This window comes from Pan paniscus, chromosome 1 (genome assembly GCF_029289425.2).
Source record: "Pan paniscus chromosome 1, NHGRI_mPanPan1-v2.0_pri, whole genome shotgun sequence".
Lineage (NCBI taxonomy): Eukaryota > Metazoa > Chordata > Mammalia > Primates > Hominidae > Pan > Pan paniscus.
In genome coordinates this window covers 197899379-197911406 of record NC_073249.2, presented here as the reverse complement: position 1 = coordinate 197911406, position 12028 = coordinate 197899379, and the positions used below count along the sequence as shown (strand labels likewise).

Sequence of the window (12028 nt, the reverse complement as noted above, 5' to 3'; positions counted from 1 at the left end):
TAATGAACTGATATGGTGTCATAGCTCATTTTTTTCTGTATTTTTGGCTTCATACTCCTCTAAAGAGTTTTATATTATGACTTTGTAATTTTTTTTTTTTTTTGAGACAAAGTCTCGCCTGTCGCCCAGGCTGGAGTGCAGTGGTGCGATCTCGGCTGACTGCAACCTCTGCCTCCCCGGGTTCAAGCAGTTCTCCTGCCTCAGCCTCCCGAGTAGCTGGGATTACAGGCGCCCGCCACCACGTCTGGCTGATTTTTTTTTTTTTTGTATTGTTGGTAGAAACAGGGTTTCACTGTGTTAGCCAGGATGGTCTCGGTCTCCTGACCTCATGATCCACTCACCTCGGCCTCCCAAAGTGCTAGGATTACAGGCGTAAGCCACCGCGCCCGACCAATGACTTTGTAATATTTTCAATAGAGACAGCACAAAGATAATTCAGTCTTCCTTTTAGCTTGGTGGCCTTGGCAGGGGCCAGTACAAATGAGGGCCCTGAGCTTAAGCTTATTTTAACAGTAAATCTACTTATGCATAGTAAGTAATCTTAAGAGATGAACCAAGAGGTTGTAATATGCCTAGTCTATATTTTAAGCATTTATTGCAATTGTTTGGTTGTTATAAGTTGCTTCATGTGAATCATTTCCTTGGATTTAATGTTCAACTAGAAACTTATAGTGTTTTGTTTTGTTTTGTTTTTTTTTTTGAAATGGAGTCTTGCTCTGTTGCCCAGGCTGGAGTGCAGTGGCACTATCTCGGCTCACTGCAACCTCCGCCTCCCGAATTCAAGTGATTCTCCTGCCTCAGCCTCCTGAGTAGCAGGGATTACAAGTGGGTGCCACCACACCTGGCTAATTTTTGTATTTTTAGTAGAGATGGAGTTTCGCCATGTTGGCCAGGCTGATCTCGAACTCTTGACCTCAGGTGATCCACTCTCCTTGGCCTCCCAAAGTGCTGGGATTACAGGCATGAGCCATCATGCCTGGCCTCTATATTTTTATCTTTTCTTCCAGGAGCCAAAGCTGCTGCTTTTTCTTCTTCTTTTTTTAATGCTTCTCTCCTACCTCCTTTAAAAAAAAAAGCAGATATCTTTTTTTCCCAAATAATTCATGTTATTGTTAATGTGGAGATGAAAAACAGGCCAAACTAGTTATATATTTTCAGTCTAAGATCTTTCTCCTCTGTTAAGTTTCAGACTAGATATTCTCTTTTTGTCAGGCTCTCAGTACATTTTCTCTTCCATGTCAACTCTAATTCTCTTCATCTCTTCTTTTGGTAGTGAAAATCAAGTAGAATATTAAAAGACCATATGCTCTGCAAATCACTTAGAAGCAAACTTGCTCCGTGATAGTATGGCCTTGATATCTGTCATTAATATTATTCGTTGTTTTATTTTTGGGGTAGCTTTCTGGAGGTCAAGGGTTTACAAGTAGAACAAAGAAATACGAGTAGTTAGTGATAGAAGAACTAAAGCTTTTTTCCAAGATTTTCTTGTTTTACAAAGACACGTATAGACATTTTGTTAGATTTTTAAATACTTCAGTTGACAATTTAAATGTCGAGAGCCCAATACTGTTAGTATTGTGAATATATTTGAGTTGAATATATTTGGTATATTTAGTTTGTATATTTAATTTTTTAAAAAAGTTTTGTCTTTATGTATTTTTTTCTTTAACATTTGAGCTTGAATCAATAAAGGGCAGCAACAGAAAAGCATTTTGGATCAAACATATTTGCCATGTTCACTATATTTTGATGATAAATAGATGGCAACATTTGTCTTTGAGTCTGTCTTGTTCTGCTCGAAAAGCAGAAAAGATAGGAAGAGAGAAATAAGTAAGATTTACTGCACTTTGCTTAATATTCTTACAGCAATAACACACCTTAGCTGGTGGTATTTTCCTTTTATGAATCATAAAGTCAGACTGGGAGAGGTAACTTATCTAAGGTCATGAAGCTAGTAACTGAGGGTGCTAAGACTTAATGTTTAGCTGACTTCAAAACTGATGTGCAGCACTGTGATTAGATTTGGAACTCTCTTCTATTGTGGTTAGGGTAGTGGTAAACTTTCATCCTATTCAGATTTTCACAAGTCATAATTTATTGTCACCTAGGATGACCAGGATTCAATCTAGGCTACCACATTGCATTTAGTGGTTATGTCTTCCTTAGTCTCCTCCAATCTGTGATAGTATCTCCTTGCATTTCATAGCATTGATGCGTTCATAGAGTATCGGCCAGGTGTTTTACAAAATGTCAGTCGGGGTTTGTCTGATTTTTTTCCACGATTAGATAGTAGATTTTTGGGAAGAATACAGAGGTGATGTGTCCTCAGTATGTCATGTTGGGCAAAGCAAGACCTAGTCTAAAAAAACCACACACACGGTTTTAGATTTACAGATTTATTGTGAAGATAGTACAGAGTCCCTATATACCCCACACTGCAGTTTCCTCTATTATTAATATATTAGTATAGTATATTTTTAACATTAGTAAACTGATATTGATACATTATTATTAACTAAAGTTCATATTTTATTCAGATTTCCTCAGGTTTTTTTCCTAATGTCTTTTTCCTGTTCCTGAATACCATCCAGGATACCACATTATGTCTAGTACTCATTTCTCCTTACAGTTTTCTTGGTTGTGATTGTTTCTCAGACTTGCTTTGTTTTTGATGATCTTGACAGTTTTGAGGGTTGTTGGTCAGATATTTGTAAGATTGCCTCAGTTGGGATTTGTGTGATGTTTTTGTCATTATTAGACTTGATAATGTGTTTTTGGGAGGAAGACCCAGAGAGGTAAAGTATCATTCTCATTACTTCCTATCAAGGGTACATCCTATCAATATGACTTATCACTACTGATGTTGACCTTGGTCTTAAGGTAGTTTATCAGGTTTCTCTGCTGTAAAGATACTTTCCCCCCTTTTCCATACTGTACTCTTTAGATGAAAGTCACTATGCATAGCCCACACCTAAGGAGTGGAGAGTTGTGCTCTACTTCCTTGAGGGCAAAATATCTACACAAATTATTTGTAATTCTGCATCAGAGACTTTATTTTTCCTCATCTAGTCAATCATTTATATCAGTGTGGAGTCATACTGATATGGATATTTATTTTACACTTTGGGTTTTAATCCAGTATTACTTCATTTATTTTGTTGCTCAAATTGTTCCAGCTTTGGCCATTAGGTGCTCTTTTGGTTGGCCTCTGGTTCTTTTGACATTGTGTGTGTGTGTGTGTGTGTGTGTGTGTGTGTGTGTGTGTGTATTTTAATACTTTCCTACTTTGTGGTACTACAAAATGCTCCAGGCTCATCTTGCATATTTCCTGCCCTACTCCTAGAATCAGTCATTTCTCCAAGGAGTCCCCATTCCTTTTATTGGATAATAGCATTAGAAACCAAGATCTGGCCAGGCACGGTGACTCAAACGCCTGTACTCCCAGCACTTTGGAAGGCTGAGGCAGAAGGATTGCTTGAGTCATGGACAACATAGTGAGGCCTTGTCCCTACAAAAAATGAACAGAACTAGCCAGGGGTGGTGGCGCATCCTTGTGGTCCCAGCTACTCAGGAGGCTGAGGGAGGATCCCTGGAGCTTGAGAGGTTGAGGCAGCTGTGAGCCATGTTCATGCCACTGTACTCTATCCTGGTTGACAAAGTGAGACCCTGTATCAAAAAAAGAAAAAGCATAAATAAATAAACCAAGATCTGGCCAGGTGAAGTGGCTTGCACCTGTAATCCAAGCACTTTGGGAGGACGAGGCAGGCTGATCACCTGAGCTCAGGAATTCGAGACCAGCATGACCAACATGGCGAAATGCTGTTTCTACACAAAAATACAAAAAAAGTTAGCCCGGTGCTGTGGTGCGCATGCCTGTAGCCAGCTACTCGGGAGGCTGAGGCACAAGAATTGCTTGAGCCTGAGAGGCAGAGGTTGCAGAGAGCCAAGATCATGCCATTTGCACTCCAGCCTGGGAGACAGAGCAACATCCTGTCTCAAAACACACACACACACACACACACACACACACACACACACACACACAGCAACATCCTGTCTCAAAACACACACACACACACACACCCCCCCCCCAAGATCTACGCACTAACTGCTTAGTTGATCTTCTTCCCTCTAGTCTTTTTCCTTTCCATTTTATCTTGCCATATTCATTCCAGTTTATCTTGCCATACTCATCTTCTTCAAATAGAGCTTCCATCGAGTAGGTAATCTCTCTCCTTAAGAGTTACTGTAGGCCAGGCATGGTGGCTCACTTCTGTAATCTCAGCACTTTGAGAGGCTGAGGCGGGCAGACCATGTGGTCATGAGATCGAGACCATCCTGGCCAACATGGAGAAACCCCGTCTCTACTAAAAATACAAAAATTAGCTGGGCGTGGTGGCGCATGCCTGTAATCCCAGCTACTGGGGAGGCTGAGGCAGGAGAATCGCTTGAACCAGGGAGTCGGAGGTTGGAGTCAGCCGAGATTGTGCCATTGCACTCCAGCCTGGTGACAGAGCGAGACTCCATTTCAAAAAAGAAAAAAGTTACTGTAGTTTATTATTGCTTATCTGATCAAATATCCTTAGCCTAGCTTCCTTTGCCTCACCTAGTATACTTCTCATTATTAAAGGTTTGTCTCTCATATCCTTCTTACGCTGTTCTAACCTTGGCATGATTTATTTGCTCTTTCTTCTCTGACCTTCCAAGTCTAATTCCCACTTTCTTCATTCTTATCTTAGGGTGCTCTAGCTTTTTGCATTATTAGACTTGTATGTTTTTTGTACTTGGTAATTAATAGTCAAAATTAGAAGCACAATCTAAAACTTCAGAAGGGACTTCAGAAGTCATTTGGCCTATTTCTTCAGTTAGAGATAAGAAAACTGTGGCCCCAAGATTTGGAGTGACTTGACTAAGTGATGGCAAAGACGGAGCTGGATCTTTGGCTTTCTCTCACTTTGTACAGTGTTTTCACATATGCAGCTGCTTCATGCCCTATCCCCTAACTTGTATCCTAAAAAAAAAATTGAGATATAATTTACATATAAAATTTACCATTTTCAAATGTACAATTCAGTGGTCTTTTAGTATATTCATCATTACCACTATTTCAGTCCAGAACATTTTCATTACTCCAAGAAACCCCTTACGTGTTAGCAGTTACATTTCCCCATCCCCCCAGACTCTGGCAATCACCATTCTTTCTGTTTGTATGGATTTGCTTATTCTGAACATTTCACATAAATGGAATCACATAATATGTGGTCTTTTATGTCTGGCTTCATTCACTTAATATGTTTCCAAGGTTCATCCATGTGGTAGCATGTATCAGTACTTCATTCCTTTGTATGGCTGAATAATATTCCACTGTAGTACCACACAAAAATATTCTATTGTATATCACATTTTGTTTATCCCTTCATCAGTTGCTGGATATTGTGTTGTTTGTGCTTTTTGGCTATTATAAATAATGCTGGCTATGAACATTCATAAACAGGTTTTTATTTGAATATGTGTTTTTGGTTTTTGTGGATATGTAACTAGGAGTAGAATTGCTGGATCATATGGTAATTCTATGTTTAACTTTTTGAGAACTGCCACACGGTTTTTCACAGTGACTGCACCGTTTTACATTCCTAAAGGCAGTGCATAAGGGTACCAATGTCTCTGCATCCTTACTAACACTTGTTTTCCTTTGTAAAAAAAAATTATAGCTATCCTAAAGGGTGTGAAATGGTACCTCATAGGGGTTTTGAATTGCATTTCCATAATGACTAATGATGTTGAACACCTTTTCATGTGCTATTGGCCATTTGTGTATCTTCTCTTGTGAAATGTCTGTTCAAGTACTTTGCTCATTTACATTGTGTTATTTGTCTTCTTTGAATTGTGAGAGTACTTTATGCATTCCATAGACTAAACCTTTATCAGGCATATAATTTGCAAATTTCTCCTGTTGTTTAGGTTGTCTTTCCACTTTTTTGACGCATTTTAAAGCACAAAAGTTTTTATTTATTTATTTATTTTTGAGGCAGAGTCTCGCTCTTGTCGCCCAGCCTGGAGTGCAATGGCGCGATCTAGGCTTACTGCAACCTCTGCCTCACAGGCTCAAGCGATTCTCCTGCCTCATCCTCCCAAGTAGATGGGATTACAGGCATGGGCCACCATGCTCGGCTAATTTTTGTGTTTTTAGTAGAGATGGAGTTTCACCATGTTGGCCAGGCTGGTCTTTAACTCCTGACCTCGTGATCTGCCCGCCTTGGCCTCCCAAAGTCCTGGGATTACAGGCGTGACCACCGCGCCTGGCCATAAGTTTTGAATTTTGAAGTCCAATTTATAAAAAAATTTTTGGTTGTTTTTGGTATCATATGTAAGAAATCATTGCCTAAATCAAATCATGGAAATTTACGTCTATCTTTTCTTCTAGGAATTTTATCATGTTAGCTCTTACATTCATATCTTTGATCCATTTCAAATTAAATTTTTTATATGAGGTGAGACAGGGGTCTGTCTGGATTCACTCACTTGCAGGTAGATGTCCAGTTGTCCCAGCATTATATGTTGAAAGGACTTTCCTTTCCTCCATTGAATTGTCTTGGCACCCTTGTTGCAACCAACTGGATATAGATGTATGAGTTTATTTCTGGACTCTCAGTTCCATTCCACTGATCTACGTGTTTATCCTTATGCTGGTACCACATTGTCTTGATTACTGTAGGTTTGTGGTAAGCTTTGAAATTGGTAAGTGTGAGTCCTCTAACTGTGGTCTTATTTTTCAACATTGTTTTGGCTGTTCTGGCTATCCCTTGTATTTCCATATGAATTTTAGCATCAGTTTTGTCCATTTTTGTGGAAAAGGTAGTTGGGATTTTGATGTCTACTGCACTGAATCTGTAGATCAATTTGGGAATATTGCCATCTTAACAATGTGAAGTCTTCTAATCTATGAACATGGGATTTTTTCCGCTTATTTAGGTCTTCCTTAATTTCTTTCATTGATGGGTTATAGTTTTCAATGCAAGTCTTGTATGTACTTTGTTTGTTAAATTTATTCCCAAGTATTTCATTATTTTGCATGCTAAATGGAATTTTTAAAGTTATAATTTTCAGATTATTGCAAATATATAGAAATACAGTTGATTTTTGAATTTTTTTTTTTTTTTTTTTTTTGACACAGCATCTGGCTGTGTCATCCAGGCTGGAGTGCAGTAGTGCGATTTTTGCTCACTGCAACCTCTGCTTCCCGGGCTCAAGCAAACCTCCCACCTCAGCCTCCTGAGTAGCTGGGACCATAGGCATATGCCACCACGCCTGGCTAATTTTAAAATTTTTCTTAGAGACTAGGTTTCGCCATGTTGCCCAGGCTGGTCTCAAACTCCTGGGCTCAAGTGCTAGGATTACAGGCATGAGCCACCACAACTGTCTTGATTTTTGAATGTTGATCTTGTATCCTGCAACCTTGGTTAACTTGCTTGTTAGAACTAGTAGTTTTTTTTGTGTGGATTCCTTAGAATTTTCTATTTACAAGATTATGTCATCTGCAAATAGGGACAGTTTTATTTTTTCTTTCCAATCTGGATACTTTTTTAAAATTTCTTTTCTAGGCCTAATTGCCCTGGCTAGAATAGCCAGTGCAATGTTGAATAGAAGTGGTAAGAGTAGACATTCTAGTCTTATTCCTGACATTAGGATAAAAACCCTCAGCCTTGCTCTGTATGTTGTTACAGGATGTATTGATACTAGCTGTGGATTTTTTAAAGATACTTTTTATCAGGTTGAGGAAATTCCTTTCTATTACTAGTTTGTTAAGTGATTTTTTATCATGAAAGGATGTTAGTATTTTCAAATGCTTTTTTTGTGTCTGTTGAGATGATCATGTGGATTTTGTCTTTTATTCTATTGGTGTGGTGTAGTGCATTGATTGACTTTTGTATGTTAATCCAATCTTGCATCCCTGGGATAAATTTCATTTGGTCGTGGTATGTAATTCTTTTTTATAGCCACTGGATTTGGTTTGTTAGTATTTTGTTGAGGGTTTTTGTGTCTATATTTATTTATTTTTTTGAGACGGAGTCTCAGCTGCCCAGGCTGGAGTGCAGTGGTGCGATCTTGGCTCACTGCAATGACCTTCTTCCGGGTTCAAGCGATTCTCCTGGCTCAGCCTCCCGAGTAGCTGGGATTACAGGCACTTGACACCACGCCTGGCTAACTTTGTATTTTTAGTAGAGACGGGGTTTCACCATGTTGGCCAGGGTAGTCTAGAACTCCTGATCTCAGGTGATCCGCCCACCTCAGCCTCTCAAAGTGCTGGGATTACAGGCGTGAGCCATTGCACCTGGCCTCAAGTGCTTTTTAAAGATCTTAATATTTTTCTTATGTTTTTGAATCAGAATGCCCTAGTATCAGTTATCTATTGCTACACAATCACCTCAAAACTTAATGATCTAAAATAATAGCTATTTTATTTTCTGTGATTCTGTGAATCAGGATCTTGGGCAGGGCTCTGTGAAAATGGCTTATTTCTGATCCATGTGATAGAAACTAGGGCAGCTTATCAATTTCATGTGGCGTAAGTTAACAGTGGGTGGGCTGGAGCTGGAGGATCCAGTATGGCCTTGCTTTGATGTCTGGTGCCTCAACTTGGATGCTTCAGTCATCTGGGGGCTGGCTTGAGAAGGCTGGTCCTCATTCATGACTGAAACACTTGATAGGAGGAGTTGTTGGTAGCCAACTTTGTAGCCAAACTACCAGAGCTCTTAAACAAATCGTACATCAGGGAGAAAGCTTAAATCTTGATTTTAAATGACTGTTTTGGGCATTACTTTCAGAATAATTATTAGAAGTGCCTTGATTAAACTTAGATAACTAACATTAAAGTATATGAAATCAGATAGTAAAGTGTTTCTTGGGAAATGGTTGAAGTAACCAGTTTTGATGTTATGTTTGATAGGTGCAAAAATTAGTATTTCGCCGGGGGCGGTGGCTCACGGCTGTAATCCCAGCACTTTGGGAGGCCGAGGTGGGTGGATCACCTGAGGACGGGAGTTTGAGACCAGCCTGGTCAGCATGGTGAAACCCCATCTCTACTAAAAATACAAAAATTAGCTGGGCGTGGTGGCGGGCGCCTGTAATCCTAGCTACTCTGGAAGTTGAGGCAGGAAAATCGCTTGAACCCGGGAGGCGGAGGTTGCAGTGAGCCGAGATCGCGCCATTGCACTCCAGCCTGGGCGACAGAGCGAGACTCTGTGTCAAAAAGAAAAAAAAATTAATATTTCTTGGAAATCAAGTCTATTGGGGAAACTGTTCTAGACTGGTTGCAATTATATTTAATTTTGAGGTGAGTTATCCTAGTCCTAAGTAGGGAAACAAAAACATCCAGAGTTTGGATGTATGTTGTGTGACCAAAAGAAAATGTTTACAACCGTCTGACATGTTATATACCAGGAAATATGCATTAGGATATCCACTGTGTTGCTTGATAAGAAAACGAAAGCACTGACATTTACTTTTCTTACTGGGAACTTTTCATGTCTGAAAGTCTTGATCACCTATTTATTACCTTGAGGTATAGGGTATGGAAAGCACATTAAAAAAATCAGTAGATGGTGAATTTGGTTTTCAGAACGTATTTCACAGTATTAAACAGAATAGCACATTATCATCACATTTAATGTGAAGTTAAATAATGAAGAAGGGCCAGGCTCAGTGGCTTATGCCTGTAATCCCAGCACTTTGGGAGGCTGAAGTGGGTAGATCACTTGAGCTCAGGAGTTCGAGATTAGCCTCCTGAGACCTGTCTCTACCAAAAAAAAAAAAAACAAAACAAACGAACAAAAAAACTAGGTATGGTAGTGCTTGCCTGTAGTCCCAGCTACTCGGGAGACTAAGATGGGAAGATCGCCTGAGACTGGTAGGTCAAGACTACAATGAGCTGTGATTGCACCACTGCTCTCCAGCCTGGGTGGCAGAGTGAGACCTTGTCTCAAAAAATAAAAAACAAATAATGGGGAAAAATGAGGTATAAGTCCAACGAGGTATAGTTCGAGGCAGGTTTTGTAAGATGAGTATCCTTCGGAAGAAGAAACATTTACAGTGAATTTTTACTGAGTCATAAGAAATATTTGTCAAATGTTACCTAAGCTGTAGTACTGATTTATTAACAGATAGTTTTTCTGCAAAGAAAATCCACATAAATAAGTGATTTAAAATGCTTTCTCAGGCCGGGCACAGTGGCTCACGCCAGTAATCCCAGCACTTTGGGAGGCCGAGGCGGGCGGATCACCTGAGGTCGGGAGTTCCAGACCAGCCTGACCAACATGGAGAAACCCCGTCTCTACTAAAAATACAAAATTAGCAGGGGGGTGGTGGTGCGTGCCTGTAATCCCAGGTACTCGGAAGCTGAGGTGGGAGAATTGCTTGAACACAGGAGGCGGAGGTTGCGGTGAGCTGAGATGGTGCCATTGCACTCCAGCCTGGGCGACAAGAGTGAAGCTCTGTCTCAAAAAAAAAAAAGCAAAAACCTTTCTCCGTGACTTTACAAGTTTTAGAAAATTTGTAGAGTTGTAGAAAATTTGAACGATAAAGTATAAAGACCAAAACTAAAAATTACCCGTAATCCTATTAATGCTAATACTATAAATATTTTGATGTTCCTTCTTTCTTTTCATAAATTTTTTATTTGGAAAAGTACAGAGATAACAAAAACCAAAATGTTTTTCCTATTTTCACATAGTCAGCACAGCACTTTTGACACCAGATGTGTGGTGTGGTTTTTCCCACACACTAACCAAGCAATTCTCCAAAGGATAGCAGCTGGGTGTCCTGTATAATTCACTTCAATTTTGACACTATCTACCTGGAGATAGCATCAGATCCCACAGGTTGAGGGCTCAGTCCCACAAGACTGTCTCTCGTATCAGATGCTATTCACAAGACCCAGGTTGTGACCTGTGCTTCTGACCAACTGGCTCCAAATTGGGGTTCCCACAACTCCCTCTTTGGGTTCAATCAGTTTGCTAGAGGGGCTCACAGAACTCAGGGAAACACTTTCATTATGTTTACCCATTTGTTAGAAAGAATATTACAGAGAATACAGATGAAAAGCAAAGTTGAAGAAATGCATAGGGCAAGGTATGGGGGAAAGGACATGGAGCTACCTTGCCCTCTCTGGGCACACCAACCTCCACGATCTTACATGTGTTCAGCAATCCAGAAACTTTCTGAACCAGTCCTTTTGATTTTTCATGGAGGCTTCATTATGTCCTGATTGATTACATCATGGGACATGGGTGATCAGCTCAACCTAAAGCTCCTTTACCCTCCCTGGAGATTGTGTGGTGGTGGTGGCACTGAAAGTTCTAACCCTCTAATCACATGGTTGGTTCCCCTGGCAACCAGCCCCCATCCTAAGGCTATCCTGGAACCCCAGCCATCACTCAATTCATTAGTATTCACAGAGACCCTTAGCACATTGGAGATTCCAAGGGTTTTAGGAAGTATGTGCCAGGACCAGAGACCAAATACATATTTCTTACTGTATCACAATATCATGTGAGGTAATATGGAGCTTTGTGGATTTCATTCCTCCAGCTCCACCCCCCCACCAACATTTTGATTCCATTGGGAAATCTTACTGTCATTTTAAATTGTAATAGGAATATTAACTCAGTTTATTGGAATAAAAGATATAAGAAAAAGTTCTTCTCCTACTTATATACCAGGAGTGTGGGTTTCAACTCCGGCCAGTGAAACAAGCAAAATATGTTAATTTGGTAAAAAATTTCCATAATAACAGTTCCTTTGATTCTAAGGAAGGAAATAAAGATTTCAAAACTAATCGAGTCAAAAAATTTGTGAAAGATTTGAATAAACATTTCTCAAAAGAAGACATACAGATGACAAACAGGCATATGAAAAGGTGCTCAACATTACTGATCATCAGAGAAATGCAAATCAAAACTACAATGAGGCTGGGCGCTGTGGCTCATGCCTGTAATCCTAGCACTTTAGGAGGCTGAGGTGGGTGGATCAC

The 12028-nt window shown here is 39.9% G+C and overlaps 1 protein-coding gene across 36 annotated transcripts in view; it reads left to right on the top strand.

Moving 5' to 3' along the window:
- The window catches only part of EPB41 (erythrocyte membrane protein band 4.1), a 231737-nt gene that overhangs the window by 43578 nt on the left and 176131 nt on the right, over window positions 1-12028 (top strand). The window lies entirely within an intron of this gene.